Source organism: Macrotis lagotis, chromosome 8, assembly GCF_037893015.1.
Source record: "Macrotis lagotis isolate mMagLag1 chromosome 8, bilby.v1.9.chrom.fasta, whole genome shotgun sequence".
NCBI classification, from domain to species: domain Eukaryota; kingdom Metazoa; phylum Chordata; class Mammalia; order Peramelemorphia; family Peramelidae; genus Macrotis; species Macrotis lagotis.
Window position 1 is genome coordinate 139,226,647 of NC_133665.1, and position 19,227 is coordinate 139,245,873.

At 36.5% G+C, this 19,227-nt stretch overlaps 1 protein-coding gene across 15 annotated transcripts in view; it reads left to right on the forward strand.

Moving 5' to 3' along the window:
- TMCC1 (transmembrane and coiled-coil domain family 1) overlaps positions 1–19,227 on the forward strand; it is a 238,932-nt gene that overhangs the window by 128,520 nt on the left and 91,185 nt on the right. For 2 of the 15 annotated variants that reach the window (XM_074198503.1, XM_074198506.1), the window contains exon 1: positions 1–19,227. This exon is cut by the window's right edge. The exons of the other annotated variants lie outside the window; for them this stretch is intronic. The gene's annotated coding sequence lies outside the window, so the exon portion shown is untranslated. 15 annotated transcript variants of the gene reach the window in all.

Below are 19,227 nucleotides of genomic sequence, written 5' to 3' on the forward strand. Positions count from 1 at the left end.
TAACAGAGAACTAAAGGAAAATTAGAAGAAAGCACAGAAAAGCAGGGTAGCTTTGAAAGTAATGTGTAGTATTTGTTACATAGTTTTTCAAAAAAGGAAACTGTGTGAAATGGAAATTCATGGTTTTGTATTCAACCTTGTTTTATCTTGTGCTGTGTTCATGGAAATGTTCTCTTTTTGTATTCAAGTTTAAAATAAATAAAAATTTAAAAAAAATTTTAAAAGTCGATGCTATAGTTTTGTCATCTTTTTATCAGTATGACTTGTAGAGTTTGCATTGTGATGATTTTTAGAAATCTTAGCATCTTCAATTTTTCCCTCTCGTGATTTTAGTAGTTCCTTGATTTCATTTATTATTTCATCTAAGTCAGACTTGGAGAAGTTATGATTATGATTATGATTGTTACACACATTGAAGCTATATTGAACTGTTGACTAAAAGCAGGATGAAGTTTTTGACCAGAGCTGGTTTGTTAAGTGAGTACTATTTTAAAAAATCATCTGTGTTTTCAGATTATTTCATGCACATGTATTGGGGGGGGGGGTTGAGAAAGAAGAAGAGGGAGGGAGAGAGAGAAATCGAAAGGGGTGAGAAAAGACAGCAGACCTCAGTTGACCAAGGATCAATTAAGGATGCAGTCTACTGGAAAAAATTGGAGAGGGATGGGATGGAGCTCATGTGTTGAAGGTTAACATTGGTCTGTGTAAGAAAATAGGCACCTCTATCAGAGACAGAGAGAAGGAAGACACCCCAACAAGAGAGAACAAGCAGCTGGAGAAGGAGAAGGGAAACTGGCAGTGGAAGCCAAGTTTAGAAAGGCCTTATGGTGTTCAGTGATTAACTATAAGATGATAAAGGAGAATCAAGAAAAGAAGAACTTAGATAAAAAGGCATCGTTTTTAGAGTCTCCATTTCAGAGCTAGTAGGGGCCTTACAGATAATAATGGGGGTAGAGGTGAAAAGAGGGAATTGGCATTTATAGAATGCCTGCCATGTGCCAAACTAATATGATGTTTGCTCATCACAGTAAACCTGGGAGACTGTGCTATTATTGTCCCCATTTTACAAGACTTAAGACAAACAGAGGTGAAATGACTTGCCCAGCGTTACCCAGCTATTTGAGTGGCTGAGGCCACCTCTGAACTCAGGTCTTCCAGACTCCTAGCCCAGCACTTTACTTACTGTGCTACCTAATGGCTTCTTAATTTTTCAGAGATCTTGAACTGGTTAGTGACAGTTAAGAGAAGACTGGACATCCTCTGACTCTTGGTCCATTGTTGTATGCTCTTCATTGGCAACCAGGTAGCCAGACCTTTGAGAGAAAGCATCATCCATGGAATGGTGGGAATGGAATGAGATTTAGGCATATTTTGTAGGAAATGAATATTGACTGCTCTTCTCCTACCCCAAAATGTTCTGAGTAAGAAGGGAAGAAGCTGTGGCTAGAGGAGATAATAATATTTGTCCTTCATTTTCAAAGAAGACCACAATGTCAGGGAGGTGATGCCTTGACAAGCATGAGAATTGGATTGAGGAGGGGGGAACTGTGCTAAGTCACCAGCCTCACTTTCTCCTTCAGAGCCATCTGGGTCCAGTGGCCAGACATGATCGGGATGACTGGAGGTGGCCCTGAATGCAAGGCAGTCAAGGTGAAGTGACTTGAACAAGGTCACACAGCTAGTAATTGTCAAGTATCTGAGGTTGGTTTCAAACTATCCTCCTGACTTCAAGGCCAGCACTCTATCCACTGTGTCACCTAGCTGCCCTGGCTAGCGGGGGCACTAGACTTGTCAAGTTTTTTTTTCCAAGATAGACCTATATATTCCCCTAGTGTAAACATAGTGCCTGAATGAAGACTGAAAGGAGCCAGCGAGAAAATGAGATTGAATATGCTAGCAAGGGGAATTTGTGAGGGATGCCCCTCTGCTCCCATATCCAGAGTCAGGAAGGAGGGCCTGGGGGAGAGTACAACAACAGAGTGGCTTTAAAAAAAAATATGCAACAGCCTACTTGTCTAAAAACCAGGGTCTTGAATTTTGTTGTATTTAATATACATTTTAAAGTCTGACTAGCTGTGGTATATAGTAAATAAATATATTGTATTTCTTTACAAAAAGAGAGGGAAACAACAGCTTAGAGAGGCAAGAAAATCCTGCTGTGTGCTTTGGTATACTGAGACTCAGAAGATGGTGAGAATGTGATCATTTTATAAGGCATGTAACTTCATCAATGTGAGTACTCCCTAATCCAAGCAGATTACATACTCTTTATATTTTAGTCCATTATCTTCGAGAGTTTGGTGTGGCATCACCCTGCAACTAACCTGCTAATTAGCTTTTTTGACCTTAGATTATTTGTCATAATATCTCTGGTTTTCATACTAGCAATTAATCATTACACTTGGGGCAAAACTACCAGTTAACCTTCCCTTGGCATAGCCTTTGAGGGCCTGGGAATCACTTCCATTCCATTTTATAACATTTATTTATATAAAATTAGTCTGAACTAAGATATATTCCTTGACTTGATCTCATGTGGAAATTTGAAAGTTAAATATCTTTTAGTATTGTAATGATCTTTAGATGTCTTTGAAACCCAATATGATGAGAACTTGAGAACTGGAATATTATCTTGGTGTTTAATTTCTTGCTTCATTTTACTATTTAAATATAGAATCTCCTTTGTTTTTGCTGCTTCTAAGAAATCTACATATATGTTAAAATAGAAAATGTTCTTTGAATGAATTTGTAGTAGAAAGTACTAGAGTAGGAGTCAGCCTCTCTTTTTGAACCTTTTGTAACCTGGGATAAAGCAACCAACTTCTCTAGGATTCATTTTTCTTACCTGGAAAAATAAATCTCCTTCTTGCTCCATATCTGTTGTGTCTTGGTTTTCAAGTCAAAAACATCATTTTCCCAGATATTTTAGAAGAAATATCATCATATATTTAAATATTGAAGTTTTTGTATAGTAATTTAAAAAGTGCTATGTTACCCTAATAATGCTATGTAGTATGTTTATATTGCATTGAATTCAAGGAAGTCAAGTATTCATACATAGTCTTTTTAAAATTTAGGCAACAATGACAAAAATAGAGAAATATTTTTTTTAAAATAGCTTTGCTTTGCTGGTAAATTCAGATTTTTAAATTTCTAGTTTAGTGTCCATTCTACTGGACATTACTGGCCCCTTTTCCCAGGAAAATGAATCTTGGATTTTTCTTTTATGTATACCTTTAGGTAGCAAATTGGATAAACTTGATGCCCATATATTCAGAGTCAAGTAACATGTCTTAAAAATTGTGAGGGGGGGCATCTAGGTGGTACAGCGGATAGGACACTGGCCCTGGAGTCAGGAGTACCTGAGTTCAAAACTGACCTCAGACACTTAACAATTACCTAGCTGTGTGACCTTCGGCAAGTCACTTAACCCTATTGCCTAAAAAACAAGCAAACAAAAATTGTGAGGAACATTATACTCAGATACTTGAGTTGTGTAATTTACTTTAAAAGCATTTCAACCTAGGGAAAAAAAGGTTAGGGTTTTGTTTTTTGGGGTTTTGTTTGGTTTTGGGTTTTTTTGCTTGCTTTTGTGTTAGAAGGGGAAAAAAAGAATAAGGGAATATATAAGGGAATAAGGGAACTTCCCTTCATTAAGCAGACAACATTCAAGTTATTGTTATTCAAATACAGGGAACAATGTAAGTTAGAGAAATTAAATAAAAAACTTGTTGTAAAGGAGAAGGCAGTTTGGTTGGGGTTATATTGTCTGGCATGCAGAATATTGATTAAAAGATCCCATTGGTCAATGGAATTTCAACCTCCTTTCTCAAATGGAACTTGAATTGAGAAACATTTTCCAGAGAGAGAGAGAGAGAGAGAGAGAGAGAGAGAGAGAGAGAGAGAGAATGGGGGGGGGTTGCTTTTTTTTTTCCTGAGGAGTTAATGTTCTTCCTGCTAGAGTTATTTGTTTTTTATTCCTGTTGAGCTCTGGATAGGATATGATCTGACAAAGACCTGAAAATTCTGAAAGGCACCTGTTTGTCCTCCCCTTTTAACTTGGCAAGTCCCTGATCTTTCTTCCAATTAGAAATCAGATTCATTTTGGAATAACTGGGGAGTCCATTGACCCCATTTATTCTGTGTGTTTTGCTAATAAATCACATAGCTCTGATTGTTTCAACTGTTAGTATCTTTCTCCCACAGTACCAAGCACAAATTCCTATGACATTCTATTAGACACATTTTTGCAAAAGGATATACTGCCTTGTCCTGTTATCTAGCCTATATTTTTACCCTTGTCCACAAGAATATCAGGAAAGATTTTTTTTTCAAATGGTTTACTACAATCCAGATAAACCAGTCTTAGTGTTGGAGAAATGCATCTCCTTATTTTTAGAGGGGAAGACTATAGGAGAAGAATGTGATATACCGTACCAGACACTGGGGCTGTAACAGCTGTTTTTGTTTAACTGGTTTTCTTGATTACAAGGCTGCTTTTGTGAGAGATCAGTTCTGATTTTATATTCTTTCTTCATTTGTATATTCAGATCATACTGCCTATATGTCATTTTGTGCTTATTGGCACAGTATTTCATAATGATTCTTACATCATTTGAAAAGATGAGGACTTGTACCTTGGTTTGTTTTGTCTACATCCATAGGTACTGAAAAGTTGTGAATGTAATTGTCATACCATTTGAAAGAGAGAATAGAAAAATTACTACAGCACTGGAGAGAGGCAACTATCCTTTTTAGGAGGAAAAGAGGATCAGTGAGGCTGAACCAAATTTAAATATAATTGAAAAATATTTAGCAAAATGAATAAAAACATAGTACCACATGAGTAATGTTAATTTGTGATTTTCTAAGCTAATATATGGCCAAATGGATTGTTTCCATTTGAGTTTAATATTACTGCTATAAACTATAGACCAGTGATCTTGCATTCAATTCGTACCAAAATTCTTGAATGGATTTTTTAAGATTATAAGTGTGACACAAACTCTCAAGATCCCAACACTTACAATTCCTAGAAGTTTGGGTAGCTAGAGGATGACTGGGTGCTTGCTATTCCTCTGGATATTCCAGGGATTAGAGGAGTTGGGAGATTCTAGTTCTGATGTTGACAAACTCCTACCATTAGGCTTCTAATTGATTATCCAACTAATATCAATCAGTCAGCCAGAGGTAATTAACTTTTAGGAATGGATTTTTTACATTATATTCTATCAAAAACAGTTATCACAGAAACAGTCCCTCAACAGTCTCCAATACACTTCATCTCCTACAAATATCCTACATATCGGCAGAGATAACAAAAAGGGAATAATCAATGTTGAAGGAGTTGTAGAAGTATAAGCACACTAATTAAATTGTTGGTAGAACTATGAAATGCACTTTAGAAAACAATTTGGAATTATGCAAGTGACTAAAATGTCCATTTTTTTTAACCAGATGGCTTCATAGAAGCCATCAGTAAGAAGAAAGGTTCCATATTACATCAAAATATTTATAGCAGCATTTTTTGGGACAGTGAAGAATTGGAAACATAATAGTTGTCCACCAATTGGGAATGCTAAACAATGAATATAAGCATGAATATAATGGAATATGACTATGCTATAAGAAATGGAATGTATGATGAATTTAGAGAAGTGTAGAAATATCTCTATGAATTGATGTAGAGTGGTGTAAAGCAGAGCCAAGAAAATAATGTGCACAGTAACTATAAAAGTGTATATGAGGAAAAAAGAAACTATCTAAACAAGTAACTGTAACAGGGAACGTAACCAAATTATAAAGATCAAGCAGGACTCACATAAAGACAAATAAGGAAATGGAAGGAGGTTCACAGGTGTTACAAATGACACAGCTTTTGAACTTTTTCAACGTATTAATCAATTTTGCTATTTTTTTCCCTCTCTCTAGACATACCATTTGTTATAGGTTGGCTCACTGAGAAACGGGAGGAATTTCACTTGTATGATTATGAGAGAAACAAGACATCAGTAAATGCTTGCTTTAAAAATTAAAAAGAAGTCTGTGATGGGCGGCTAGGTGGCACAGTGGATAGAACACTGGCCTTAGAGTCAGGAGTACCTGAGTTCAAATCCGGCCTCAGACATTTAATAATTACCTATCCACGTGGCCTTGGGCAAGCCACTTAACCCTTGCAAAAATATATAAAAAAAAAAAATAAGTCTGTGACACATTCTCCCATAGGTGCTCAGAGAATTCAGGGACTAGTGAGCTCAACTTAGAGAGCAGTGTAACAAATGGACCCAGCTTCTTTCTCGTCTTAAGAAATCCATAGGAAGTTCCTTTAGAGTTGAGCTGTTTCTTCCTGGACGCTTCTAGAGCCTGTGGCTGCATTTTGTTGGGGTTTTTTTTTGTCTTCCAGTTCCTGACTGAAGGCTTGGTTTTTATTAGTCTGTTCTCTCTCTCTCTTGATAGTAAAAATCAGGTGTGAGGATGATAGAGTAGCTACCCACCCCAACCCCCTTTCCCCCAGCTTGCTGCCCTTCAGTACCAGCTCAAAGGTTCTGTTTCCTTGAACTATTGAAGCTTGCCTCCCAAAAAGTTCCTAGAAGTTCTTTATGTATCTGGGCTGAGAAGGATTTATTCAATTATTTTAATTGATCCTAATATATTTTAAGTAGAGCAATCTTATTTTATCTAGTGGGTAAAAGCATTTTACCCCTTCCAAATTTAAATAGTTTTTCATTTCTAGTTTATACCTTTGATTGACTGACTAGAGCTACTTAAGAATTTTTCACACATTTAATACTGTAACCCAAAGAGATAATCTTTGCTGATATAAGGTATCATTGCATAAGACATCTTATTATATAAAACTAATTGGCATGGAGGTGGTTTATTAAATAAAGTAGCCTGGGTCTTTCTGTGTTTGATTGGGATAGATTTTAAACCTTTCAGCAAAATCACTGGATTATAAATTTAGACCAGAAAGAGACTTGAAAGATTCTCTGTCCTATTCCAACCTTTGATTTCATGCATGAGAAATTGAAACCCAGAAATATTAAGTAAGCTGTCCAAAGTTTCAAGATTTGAATTTAGGACTTCTACTTCCAAATCTGTAACTCTTTTCAAAGTACTATGCTTCCATAGTCAATGACTATTTAGAGAAAGAAGTGATGATCAAAAAGCTTATTTACTTTATTTGACAAGTTTACTAAACTGATCGCTCGGGGGAGTTCAGTAGATACTTAACCTGGTTCAACTAAGCAGGTTTAAGAGTTTCCTAACCTATTCTTAAGAAAAAGAAGAAGAGATGTGAGTTCCACCATCAATGTGGACATGGAGGATGGTCATGTGGAAGAGAGATGAGATTTGTTCTGTTTGGCCCAAGAGGGCAGATGAAGAAACAGTGGGTAGTAGTTACAGAGAGGCAAATTTTAAGCTTGGGGTCAGGAAAAGCTTGTTCATTGTCTCTTCAAAAGTGGAGCAGGCTGTTAGTAAGTAGAGGCTGTGTGGAGATTTCCATTCATTCCATAACTTCAGATGAAGTCTGTGGATGCTCATTGGGCAGGTTTCATACTGGTTCTGTTTAGGGTGATGAGGTGGCCTTTGAGGCCCTACTTTCTTTGAAATGCTTTGTTTCTGAGAAGGAAGGTTCAATGGACCATTTTTAAAATCAGGATCTCAAATAAAACTAAATTTTAAAAAATACAACTGGATGAGTCTGGGTAGGCCACTTGACCTTTTTCTGCCTTAGTTTCTTCAGCTGTGATATGGAGATAACTATAGCACCCAAAATACTAGACTCTTGTGAGGCTCAATGAGATGATATGGTAGGCCATTAATAAAGTCTTGTTTCCTTCTTCTTGATCACCACCTCCTTTTCTTTGTATTTTACTAATCATCCCTTTAATGATACATTCCCAAATTTTTCTATGAATTAAAGTAAAACTCAAGGCCCTATGGTTTTCTTTTTGCTTCTGAAAAATCAGATTTTTTTTTTCTTACCTAGTAAGGCTTGGAAAAGTGGAGATGGCTTCCAAAGGATATAGAATCTCAGGAAAATAAATCTATATATCCTGACTAGGAACTATGTGATAACTTCATTTCTATCCTTATATTTTACTGTCACTTGAGGAAACAAAATGTTCACAGTTAAATATCATACATGTCAATTTGAGAAGGGGAGCATTGACAGTGGGAGGATCAGAGAAGACTGTTATAACTCCTGAACTTCACCTTGATAGAAGACAAGGATTCTAGGAGGTAAGAATTAGGAAGTGTTCTAATCTCAATAGGGAACAGGTAGTAGCCCAGGTTTCTTGGAACACAGGGCTTATAAGGAAAGGAATATACAATAAAGAAATATCCTTGAGGACTACCAGTGTCCATTTGAGGAGTTCATATTTTACCAAGGAATCTATAGTTTGTTTTGTTTTTAAATAGGGTTGAATATTATTTTGTTGGTTTTTCAAGGTTCCTAGAGAGGGCAGTAATCCATATGTGAAATGATAAAGCCTGAATTAAGATAGCAATTATAAGTAAAGAGAAAGAAAGCATTGAGGAGACAGAAGTTACCTCACCTGGCAGTGGATGGGAGGTGAGGAAATGAGAGAAGTCAAGGCTAACTCGAGGTTTGTAATCTGATGGGGTGAGGGGAAGGTGATAGCCTTCCTTGAAAAAAGGGAAGATTATAAGTGGTACAAGGTGAGCGTACTGGTGGGGATGAAGATGAGTTCTACTACCAAGTTCAGTTGAAGATAGCCACAAGACTTATAAGAGGAAGTAGGCCTTCAGGAGGAGTTGAAAGATAGGAGACTGGAACTTGGGGGGGGGGGGTGAATTAGGACTAAATCATTAAAAGAATGCCTATTCAAAAGAGTGAGCATCTGAACAACTGACCCCCATCTTTCAGAGTTTCTCTGGAGAGTTGGTGGAGCCATAGTTATATTCATCACATTTGCAACTATGCTTCCTTCCTAATTAATCTCCTGATAAACTACTAGTCACAAAACTGGGCCAGGCATACCTTAGAAATATTGCGGGTTTGATTCCAGAGCAATACCGCAAATATCTAAGTAAAGAAAATAAGATGAAGTTTTGATCTTCCCAGTGCATATAAAAATTATGCATAGTCTATTAATTGTGCAGTAGTGTTGTCTATTAAAAATTTTATATAACTTAACTAAAAAATACTTCATTGCTAAAAATTATAACCATCATATGAACCTTCATTGGCTTAGAAAATCCTTTTGCTGATGGTGGGGCTTTCCTCCAGGTTGATGGCTGCTGAAGGTTGGGGTGGCTGTGCCAATTAAAATAAGATAGCAATAAAATTTGCCACATCAATTGACTCTTCTTTCATTTGAATAGTTCGAAACCATAGTAGGGCATAATTTATTGCACCTCAAGTAATAGGGAGTCTGGAAGAGAGGGAGAGAAACTAGGGAAGAGCAGTTAAAACACAAGAGTCTATCAGTTAAGTTTGCAGTCTTATATAGGGACACTCAAACAATTACAATAGTAACATCAAAGATCACATAACATGAAAACATTTGAAATATTACAAGAATTACTAAAATGTGACACAAACACAATATGAGCTCCTGCTGTGGGAAAAATGATAGACTTACTAGAGGTAGGGTTGTCACAAACCTTCAATTTGTATTTTAAAAAATGCAATATTGTAAAGTGCAATAAAAGGAAAGAACAATAAAATAAGGTATGCTTGTACTCCTGTGAGTTAGGCACTGTACAAAGGACAGACTCAATCTCCATCTACTTGGAACTTAAGACATAGTCTTAAGAGAAACAACAACAGACTATTCACAGTTGCTGAATAAACATAACAAGAAAGGATGAAACATAGTTTAAAAGGAGATTGTGCCTGACCAACTAGAAGTAGCTTTAGAAAGAGACTTTGCTGTATTGAACCCAAATGGTATAAAAGAGGGTTAACAGTTGTGGCTAGAATGCTTCCTAAGAGTATAATGAGATTAAGGTTTTGATAATATTAAATATCAGTTTTTCAAAGAAAATGGAAAAAGGTCAAAATCTATGGAAATAAATCCTGTGATTATGTTCCTTTCGTTTTTTCTTTTATTTCCCTGTATTATAATCAAAGGATAGTAACTAGAGGAGGGGTGTTTTGTTATAGCTCTTAAGGTTTCACATTTAAATTGAAGCTTTATATCAGAATTAAATGAAGCATGCACATTATTGTGGGGAAAAACTTTTAAACCAATAATGGATTAGTTTTGTCTTGCAAAGTTATTCTTAAATCTGAATGGTCATAAAATTAAGCTCTGATAACCTCTGGGAATGGTGAAGAGTGAGATTTTTTCCTTCTTTGACATATTTCTGGCCTTGTTAGATCCCCAAAGTGCCTGTATTTGGGAATTCTTCAGGTTTTAACTTGAATCTGTCATTATTACCTTAAAATAGGAAGCCTGCATACTAACAAACTGTATTATCAAACTATCCTTTTTGATATGTGCACAGTTTCAAAAGAAGGGAAAAAACATTTTTTCTGTGAACTCAAAAGATAATGATCAGTGTTTTTCTCCAGTGCTTCTCCTTTTATACCCATGATACTAATGACATTGTCTTTGTATAGAATTAGAGGTTTAGAACTTGAAGAGACGTTCAAGGTCATTCAATCCACTCCTTTCATTATAAAAGAAAGAAATCTGAGATCCCTAGAAGTTAGAGGGCAGTTAGGTGTTGCAGTACATAGAATACCAGCCCTGGAATCAGGACTGAACCTGATTTCAAATGTGACCTCAGACATTTAATAATTACCTAACTGTGTGACCTTGGGTAAGTCACTCAATCCCATTGCCTTATTAAAAAAAAAAAAAGGAAGTTATGCCTTCCAAAGAGGTAGTAAGCATCTAAGCCAAAAATCAAACTAGGTTCCACAATTCAAAAATCAATAATTATTCATTATAATAATAAAACATAGGAGACTTCTTGTGCTTGAGAGGAATAACCACATCACAATTAAGGAAATTAAAAAAAAATGTTTTCAGTATTTTTTTCCTTCCATGGTTTGACTGATCTTAACATAATCCAAAAGATTAAGTCAATAAACACCAATTCTTATTATTAACTAAACTGTTATAAATGGCTTCAGAATACTTGGTCCAGAGTGATTAAAATGATTTTTATTAAGATATCTTAACAAAATGACACATCTCTCTCATGGTGGGAGAGAGGGGCAGGAAAACCCCAAAATGCAAGCTCTTTTAAGCAGTTTGAAAGGCTTTGTTCCTGCCCCTTCATGCCAGCCATAGGCTGGGGTCACAAATCTGATTGATACATTGGTTCCTATATATTTCCCCACCCTGCTCATTATACTAATGAGCCAGAACTGATAGATCTCCTTGAGCATGTGCAAAGAAGAAGGTCAAGACTCTAGGTTACCAGTTAAGAATTAGTTTCTTCTAATCTTGGGTTTGTCATTTTTGGAATGGGATTAGGAGAACTCTCCCAGTTTTGTGATTGGCTGAGGCCAATTCCCCCTTTGTAATGGATTTCAAAGGCCCCCCTCCCACCCTGTGAAGACCAACAATGCCCTACATTCCTCACAGTTACTTAACCTTGTTTGCCATCTCAAGAGCTAGAGAAGGAAATAGCAAACTACTTCAGCATCTTGCCAAGAAAGCCCTAAATGGGCTCACAGTCAGAAATGACTGAAAAATGACTGAAAGACAAGAAGATACTTACACAATAGATGGAGCAATGGATTGGTCTAATTTTTCTGGAAAGCACTTTAGAATTACACTAAAAAACAAAATGGAAACAATACCCATACCTTTTATTCCAGACATCTAATTGTTAGACAGGTAACCAAAGGACATTAAAGACAAGGGAAAAAAAAGATGCCAGATATATTCCCCCAGATAGTCATAGCAGCACTTTTGATAGTAGCAAAGAAGTAGAAACAAAGTACACAGCCAGGACTCAACTTAATGTGTAACATGAACTAAAGGCATCTTATTGCTTCACAAAAATGATCAATAGGAAGAATTCAGAAACATGGAAAGACATAAAAAGAAGGAGAAGCATTATAATTACTATAATGTAGATAGAAAGAATAAAAAGACCTCCCCTGAATACTTTAATTATAATGTTCAAGCTTGGTTTCAGAGAAAACATTGGAAAAAATCACCTCCTGCCCTTCTTTAGAGATGAGAGACAAAAGGGATCTATGTGTGGAAAATTTGTATTTGCCATCAGATTTCATGTGTTAATTTTGCCAAATTGCCCCCCCCATACCTTTTCTTTTTACAAGGGTGCTATAAAAACATTTTTTTTGAAAGATCATGTTGAAGGACTACTAGAGAGTGCTGAGGATAGAGCACCAGACCTAGAGTTGAGAGAATCCGAGTTCAAATTGAGCCTGAGACATTTATTATCTGAATGACCCTGGACAAGCCACTTATCCTCAATTGCAAGAAAGGAAAGAGAGACAGAAAGAAAGAGAAAGAGAGATCATGTTGATGTGGCAATGTGTATCAGCCTGTAAGCAGGCCTGGATTTGATGACACTAAGAAGTTTCTTATACCTGAAAACTAGATTCAATAGAATAAAGGCATTGCATACCTGACTGAGAAAGTTGCAGACCTCAAGAGAAATTAGTCAGCTCTTAACACATGAGAGAGAATTTTTTTCTCTATAGTAGTCTTAGATTATAAGGGTCTTAAACACCAAAACATTTATTCCTTGATTTTTGAGGTACAAATATCAACTTTTGATTGTCTGTAGCAAAGCTTTCAAAAACTGAGATAATCAGATATTTAGATTTTTTCTTTTGATTAAAAATACTTTTAAAATACTTTTAAAAAATCTCAATCTCTTATCATCACAGCTCTGATTGTGATAACAACAGTTCCTAAAGAGAAGGAAAATGGGAAAATGAGTTAGACTAATTTTACATAAAAGAGATTCTTTGTGGAGATGATGTACTTGGAAAAATGTTTAAAAATCAACTCAAACTATTTGAAGGAGGGGAAGATAACAAAGATATGGAAGAAATCTCAGTCTCTTATTAATACTCTGAAAGAACATCAATAATTAGTATAACAAAATTTTTAAGAATCTATACACACAGAGGATACAGAGTATCAAAGAGCAGGCTAGATTTAATAAGTGACATTTCACAGTATAACACATCTTTTGTTTCACACAATTAATGATAAATATTATATTTATTTTAGAGAAATATATTATTCTTACTCCTTTCATACCAAGTAATCTTGTGTACATAGGAATTGAATCTCCTAATTTCTTTATGATAGGCTAATTAGGAGAGAGGTATTAGTTAAAGCAGCAACTCTATGTGGTAAAAGAAGCTTAACTTCATTCCTCCACTGGGAGTTATATATCTTTGAAGACAAGACTGGCAGGCACACCACATGTGCTTCTTTGACATGGTGCATCATGAAGACTGGCTGTATTGGACCAAAGAGGACCAATCTCCCAGGGACTAAGTTCTTCAACCTGGGCAACTCCAGCTCTCTGGGTCTCCATTTGCTGGCCCATTATATGAGCATCTTAGGTTAGAATTGAAGGACAGATGACTTATATTAGCGAATGCCATAGACTCCATCTATGTATTCATTTGATCTGGTCCTCTAAGAATATTCTTTTAAAAAAAACAGACTTTTGATATTGACACATTCAGTTTTTTAATACTAGTATTTTTTGTCACTTTAAGTACTAATGAAGAAGCAATAGGATGATTATGTGCATGTAAAGAACACCTCAGTCATTTGGGTGTAAGATAAGGGAGTAGGCATGTATATAGAGCCTTTGCTATGTGTTAGGTACTTTGGGGTTTTGTTTTCTGTTTTAAACAAAAATTATCTCATTTGATTCTCACAACAACCCTGCAAGATAGGTGCTGTTATCACCCCTATTTTAAAATAGAGGAGACTGAAGCAGAGGTTCAGTGACGTGCCCAGGTTACACAGCTAAGTCAATGTAATTTTGGGCAAGCTCTTTGAGTGGCATTATTATCTGAAAAATGACTTTTAAGGTTTCTTTCAGTCAGTCAACATACATTTATTAAGCTAGATGAAAGTTTCAAAAGGCTGGAGCCAGGAAAGAGCACAGACTCTTAGAAGGGACCAGTTCATTTATCCATGGGCCAGTCTGTAAGATCTGGACCTTTGGTGAGCCCAGAAAACCAAACAGAGAGGAAATTGGAGCAGAAGAGTTTCAGAGGGAAATGGGATGAGTCAGCTTTCCCTAAATATTGTTGGATTTTTTCCCCCTTAGAAAATGAGAATATTATACCTGTCTAATTTAACTCTCTTAAAAGACTTGAAGAGGGGCGGCTAGGTGGCGCAGTGGATAAAGCACTGGCCCTGGAGTCAGGAGTACCTGGGTTCAAATTCGGTCTGACACTTAATAATTACCTAGCTGTGTGGTCTTGGGCAAGCCACTTAACCCCATTTGCCTTGCAAAAACCTAAAAAAAAAAACAACTTGAAGAAGAGGTACAGGCTCCCATCAGCACATTAAATTTTGATATAACTGAACTCATCTGGATTTCTACTTGTCAGATAAGCTACAAATAGGCCACTCTCCACATTCCCTATGGAAATCCATTCTAGGCCCTTCTGGAAAGAGACATCCAATTTCCCATTAATTGTTGGCCAAAAGAACAGGCTCATCCTATCTTTCTACTGGTTTCCTGGCCAAGTACAGCTATCCCTGGGAATATGAGGAATAAGAGCTTAATTCCCATGCATGCCAGAGGCTTTGCCTTGCTCCCTAACAAATGGTAGAGAGAGCAGCCACTAGACCATGGAGACTGGGGAATCGACAGGTGGTATCAGAGAGCACTGGCTTCATTCCTCAGAGATAACTGCCCAAGGTTGTGTCCTTCTGGGCCCTGTCTAGCTCCTAGCCCTTTTGCAGGGATTCCCTAGTTTTGCTTTTTCTACAGGTGGGAATTTCCCTGTCTGATGAGGCAGTAGCCTGTGAGGAATCTTTTCTTGTCATTTAAAATGCCACATGAACTGATTTATTGCTTTGTTCTGAATTAATATCTCCTTATTTAATAAAATCAGGAACATTAATAAAATCAGGAACTTGCAGATGTATTTTGAGTGAATGTAGATCTACAAGTACTTGGAATTGGTATGACTTTTATGGTCTGTTGTGTGTGTGGCTGGTCTTAGGTGTTGAATTTGAAAAGTATTTGAGGGCCCCTTTCAACAAATTTATTGGGAGACATGCTTTTTTTCAACAGTTCTGATGGTATAAAAATGATGTTTTAAAATGTTCTAGGTAATCCAGTTTCAGGTTTGAATGTGTGACAAATTCATGAAAAACTAGATTCTGACCCAGAAGTATTTAGGGATTAAAAAGTTATGTATTACCCTGGTAAGCCAAAGTTAAAGGAGCAAAAGAAAATAAAGACTGATCCCCTGAGGGGATGAGCAAAAGAATCATTACCAGGAGCAACAGCAACTGCCACTAAGAGAACAGTCTAAAGAAGAGAAATTAGGGACAGTTGGAAGGGCAACTGGACTGATAGTCTTCAACAGCTCCATCCAGAAGACCAGATCTGGGAAAGGGATGGAAGGGAGAGAGACAAGGCCCTTTTAATTGCCATTTTGTTCAGTTTTTTGCAGGCAAACAGTAACATTCACACATTTATTCCTCTTGTTGATCTCTTATAGGGATAATATCTTTTAGACTCTCTGTGTCGTCAGTTCAGCAAACATTATTGTATATATTTTTTGCTCCATAGTTTGTAGTGGAAACTAGGACAACACTGGATTTGTGAATATGGTTTTAAAAATATTTTTATAACTGCATTTCAGTATATTTGATTTTCTTTATAATTCTGTTTATATATCTGGAGGAGGATCTAGGCTTTGCCAAAGTGGCAGAGTGCTCCTTGGTAACAAGATGTTAAGAACTTCTAGTATAGAGAATCACAATTTCAAATACATTCTTCTTTTTCTGTTCATTTTTGTATATGGACATATTCATCTTTGTGGATGTTTGCCGAATTATATAAAAATAAAAATAAAATTAAAAACAAAAACAATTATTTAGGATTTTCCATGTTATTACTCAGTTTTTCTTCAGTTTTTCTCCTTTGGTAATGTTTCAGCATACAGTATTAGATTTCTTTTTCAATTGTCAACCTTCTATGAGTGAGTGAGAACTTTCTAGATCAATCAATCAATCAATAAACATCTATGTAGCAACTACTAGCCTGGCACTGTGTGCTAAGGCCTAAGGATACAGATATGATAAAAGGACAGTTCTTGCCCTCAAGGAGCTTGGGATGGCTATGAAGAGAAGTTTCCAGATGTAGGAGTGTGGTAGAGAGCTCAGTCTGAGGAATACCAAAGAAATGCAGCCAGGTGAGAAATGAAATGTCTTTTCCTTTCAAGTGGAGGCTTGGCACTTTTGGCCCCATCCTCTGAGAGGGGGGAAACTGGGGAGAGGGATAGCCCCATGATGAGTTTGTTAGGGCAAGTGGGAGAAGTCCTCAAAGTGTACAGCTAGGTAAAAAGTGAGGAGAAAATGCCAGCATTTCATATTCTTATTATGGTATGAGGCAGCACTTATTAAATTACTTCACTTTACAGCTATCAAGTCTAGATAAGAGATAATCCCTCTCCTCAAGGAGTCCACAGTTTAGTCAAGGAATAAGATGCCCCCACAAATGGGCATAATACAAAATGTTACATGCTAAGTGCATTGAGTTAGGGAATAAAGTTCCATTCTTCTATTATCTAAAGAATTTAAATAATTGGAAGTCATCAATAACCTCTTTTTATGATGCCTATCAATTTTCTTCTTGCTTTGATAAATTATATTTATAATTTATATAATATATTTATATTGGCTCCTCAGTAGCACAAAAGATAGAATGCTAGACCTGGAGTCAGGTAGACCTGAGATCAAACCCAGTTTCAGATACTTAATAGCTGTGTTAATCTGCACAAGTCAGTTTTCTCATCTGTCAGATGACACTTCTTAGGATTGTTGTGAACATGTAAGTGCTCAGCCAACTTTAAGTTGTTATAGAAATGCTGGTTGTATGTAAAAGTTATTGTATATTTTATTGAATTATTTGACCTTTCATTTAATATGGGACTGTGGTGAGCACATCTTCCTTGGCAACTTCCAGTAATTATCAACCTCAGACACAAAGTAGCTTGGTTGCTAGGAACAAAGAGAGCTCCACCCTTAGTAAAAGAAAGAAAACAAAGTTTGATCTTGCACCCCAAATTCAATGTAGGGCAGGGCCCACTTGAGTATATATCCTTCTTGAATAAATGATAGAACCAGAGCAAAATAATGCATACATTGGCTGAAACATTTTCCCTTTGTTAATCATCAGTTTACAGAAGTATTAGAGAGAACTAATTGAAAAGCTTTTCATCATCAGGTTAGTTTATTGGTTATCCGAGTAGAAAAAAAGAAATAGATGCTAAGAAAATGCTAGGCTTGAATCTGGCAATAACATTAATGTAACCCCAGCCTAATGGAAAAAGTAAATGAAGGTCATGCATGGACAATGCACCAAATGCTTTTCAACTTTTTGAAGCCAAAGTATGTGATTAATAGTAGTAGTAGTATTGGAGGTTTTGACAGAAACACAAAACTTACAGGCTTGTATTTAAAAGATCCACTGAATGGTAAAATGCAGCCTGGATATGAGAGATTTCATCCAGAGAAATGCCATGTTTTCCTGTAACATTATATAATCATTACTGCAGAGTTAGGATGGGAGAGTGTGTCTGCATCTCCCAATGCCCTCTGATTGTAAACTTTGTTAAGGGCAAGAACTCAATTATCTTTGTATTTTTTTTCAAAGCCTATGATGGTGTTTTGAAGATAATTCAGTATTTTACACACCCATGATTTTCAGTGATGTTGGTAATTTTTTTTTAGGTTTTTGCAAGGCAAACGGGTTAAGTGGCTTGCCCAAGGCCACACAGCTAGGTAATTATTAAGTGTCTGAGACCGGATTTGAACCCAGGTACTCCTGACTCCAGGGCCAGTGCTTTATCCACTACGCCACCTAGCCGCCCCAATGTTGGTAATTTCTAATGTAAAAGCCTTGCCTTATAAATCTTTGTTTAAGGCAGCAGAAAATATTTGTCACCTGATATAGCCACCCTTCTTTGTCGTAATACTTTTTTAAATTAACCATAGTGGACAATTTACCAAACAATTAAATGGTGTACAAAATTTTATTAAACAACTATATTATTATTTTTTTTGGCAAGGCAATGGGATTAAATGACTTGGCCAAGGTCACATAGCTAGATAATTATTAAGTGTCTGAGGTCATATTTGAACTCAGGTCCTCCTGGCTGCCCCTCTAGCCATCATGCCATCTAGCTGCCTCTTAAACAACTATTTTGAAATTTTTTTAATGTTTTTTCCATCCCCTGTCTAGGTTGTAGTCTCTATGAGGGCAGGATCAATATCTTCAGTCCTGAAGACATTCATTGAATGTACATATGCTAGGCAAAATAATGAAAACTTATTATTTAAAGCAGTTTATAGTCTACTAAGGTGAAGAAACATGTAACCAGATAACTAGGAGGAAAAGGTAGAATCTGAGAGGGACAAAAAAAAGTCTCTTCAAAGAGAATATTTACAATTGACCTAACAATACCAGTTCCATGAGAGTTAGTGAAAGAGACAGCACCTGGACTGAAGAAAGGGTTTTAACTGGTGAAGATGAGGAGAATGAAGATATTCCAAGCAAGGGCAGAGAGTGAAGTCTAGTATAGGGACTGCTTTTGTAAAAACAGGGAGACCACTTGAGTCTGGGGAGCAGCCAGTGATCCAGTCTGACTAGAATGTAGAAGGCATAAAATGAGGTAATGTGAAAGGGTACTGTAGTGGAAACCCTTAAGAGCAGAGCTAAGGAGTCTGAATCTTATGGCAACTGCCAACGGTAACGGTCTTGGAGCAGCAGACCAGCAGCTTGTCAGTGGTGTTAGGTGCTGCCAGGGTGTGGGCTGGGCTAGTGAAGGCTCTGTTCAGTTCTAAATAACTTTGAATGAATGAAGGAGAAAAAGCAAGCCTTAGAGGAAACTTTTGTTTTTTGAGAGAAGAAAAAAAAATGAGAAAGCGAGAACTGAAATTCATTCAGTACCTTAGTATCTTTCATAGATCTAAGGTAACATTTTAAAATATAAAGTATAAAGTTAAATTGAATATATAATTGGACTTATTTATTTTCAGTATTCTA